This window comes from Oryctolagus cuniculus, chromosome 21 (genome assembly GCF_964237555.1).
Source record: "Oryctolagus cuniculus chromosome 21, mOryCun1.1, whole genome shotgun sequence".
Taxonomy (NCBI): domain Eukaryota; kingdom Metazoa; phylum Chordata; class Mammalia; order Lagomorpha; family Leporidae; genus Oryctolagus; species Oryctolagus cuniculus.
In genome coordinates, this window is record NC_091452.1 from 29,793,651 (window position 1) to 29,796,292 (window position 2,642).

The following is a 2,642-nucleotide window of genomic DNA, read 5'->3' on the forward strand; positions in this document are numbered from 1 at the left end:
CCGGCGCACCGCGCTGATCCGATGGCAGGAGCCAGGAGCCAGGTGCTTTTCCTGGTCTCCCACGGGGTGCAGGGCCCAAGCACCTGGGCCATCCTCCACTGCACTCCCTGGCCACAGCAGAGAGCTGGCCTGGAAGAGGGGCAACCGGGACAGAATCCGGAGGCCCAACCGGGACTAGAACCCGGTGTGCCGGCGCCGCAAGACGGAGGATTAGCCTAGTGAGCCGCGGCGCCGGCCCAATGTAGGCATCTCTTATGAGCACCAGTTCAAGTCCTGGCTGCTCCACTTCCCATCCAGCTCCCTGCTAATGTGCCTGGAAACACAGTGGAGGATGGCCCAAGTGCTTGGGCTCCTTCTACTTGCATGGGATACCTGGATGGAGTGCCAGGCTCCTGGCTTTGGCCTGGCCCAGCGCTGGCTGTTAAGGCCATTTGAAGAGTGGACAGTGAAGGGAGGTCTTTCTTTCTTTCTGTCTTTCTGTCTTTCTTTCTGTCTTTCTCTCTCTCTCTCTCTATCTCTATCATCTCTGCCTTTCAAATAAATAAGATAAATCTTTTTAAGGGCTGGCGCTGTGACACAGTGAGTTAAAGCTCCAGCCTGCAGTGCTGGCATCCCATGTGGGCACTGGTTCGAGTCCTGGCTGCTCCTTTTCCAATCCAGCTTCCTGCTGTGTGCTTGGGAAAGCAGCCTAAGATGGCCCTGAAGTCCTTGGGCCCTTTTATCCACCCAGGAGACCTGAAGGAAGCCCCTGGTTCCTGGCTCCTGGTTTCGGCTTGGCCCAGCTCCAGCTGTTGTAGCCATCTGGGGAGTGAACCAGTGGATGGAAGATCTCTCTCTCTCTCTCTCCCCGCCCCCTATGTGTGTGTGTGGCGGGGGGAGTGAACTAGCAGTTGGAAAATCTGTGTGTGTGTGTGTGTGTGTGTGTCTTCCTCTCTCCCTATTGCTCTGCCTTTCAAATAATCTTAAAAGGAGGAGGAGGAGGAGGACATGGAGCCGCCTGCAGCACCGGCATCCCATATGCACACTGGTTCGAGTCCCAGCTGCTCCCATTCCAATCCAGCTCTCTGCTAATAGCCTGGGAAAGCAGAAGAAGATGGCCCAGGTCCTTGGGCCCCTGCACCCATATGGGAGACCTGGAAGAAGCACCTGGCTCCTGGCTTCTCATCTGCTGACTTCTGGCTGTTGCAGCCATCTGGGGCATGAACCATCAGATGGAAGACCTCTCTCTCTCTCTCTTCCTCTCTCTGTGTAACTGCCTTTCAAATAAATAAATAAATCTTTTTAAAAAAAGGACAAAATTGGACAGTTCACAATTCGTGATTTCTAAACTGACTACAAAGTCACAGTAATGAAGACTGTAGTATTTACATACAGTGGTAGAGATCGATGGGATAGAACTGCATCCAAAAATAAACCCTTATTTATGGCCTATTGTTTTTTAATAGTCTTTCTTCTTCAGAGCAGTGTGAGGTTCACAATACATTGAGCAGAAAGTACAGAGAGTTCCATTTACTGCCAGTCCCCACACAGACACAACCTCCCCGCCAACCTCCACTCCAGAGCCGTGCATTTGTTACAACCTAGGGGCCTACGCTGACACGTCCTTATCACCCAGAGTCCATGGCTGAAAGAAGGGCTCTCGCCTGCGTTGTGCAGCCCGTGGGTTCTGACACATGTGTAATGTATACACTGTGAGTAGCTGCACCTTCCTCAAAATCCTCTTGCTCTACCTTTTAATGCCTCCCTCCCCAATCCAGGAAAACAACCATATTTCTACTTTTTTTTTTTTTTTGACAGGCAGAGTTAGTGAGAGAGAGAGAGACAGAAAGGTCTTCCTTCCATTGGTTCACCCCTCAAATGGCCGCCACGGCTGGCACTGCGCCGATTCGGAGCCGGGAGCTTCCTCCTGGTCTCCCATGCAGGTGCAGGGGCCCAAGCACCTGGGCCATCCTCCTCTGCCTTCCCGGGCCACAGCAGAGAGCTGGACTGGAAGAGGAGCAATTGGGATAGAATCCGGCGCCCCAACCAGGACTAGAACCCAGGGTGTCAGCACAGCAGGCAGAGGATTAGTCTAGTGAGCCATGGCGCCGGCCCTACTTTTCTTTTTTTTTTTTAAGATTTATTTTCTTTATTTGAAAGGCAGAGTTAGAGAGAGAAAGGAAGACATGCACGCACACACACACACAAAACAAATCTCCCACCTGCTGGTTTGCTGGTTTACTCCCCAAATGGCCGTAGTGGCCTCAGCTCAGCTAAGTCGAAGCCAGGAGCCAGGAACTTCATCTGGGTTTCCTACATGGCTAGCAAGGGCCCAAGCACTTGGGCCATCCTCCACTGCTTTCCCAGGAGCGTTCGCAGGGAGCTGGATTGGAAGCAGAGCAGAGGGGTCTTAAACAGGCTCTCAGGTGGGGTGCCAGTGTCAGCAGGCAGTGGCTTAACTTGCTACGTCCCAACGCCGGCCTCCCATCTTTTTATTGTCTCCATTGAGTTACCTTTTCCAGAATGTTCTGGAAAAAAGATTGGCCTTGCTTAGCAATATGCATTCAGGGTTCCTCTATTTTTTCATGGCTTGTTACTCCACTGAGTAACTCCCTGTTGTCTGGATGGCCGAAGTTTCTCCACGCACCTACTGAACCACATCT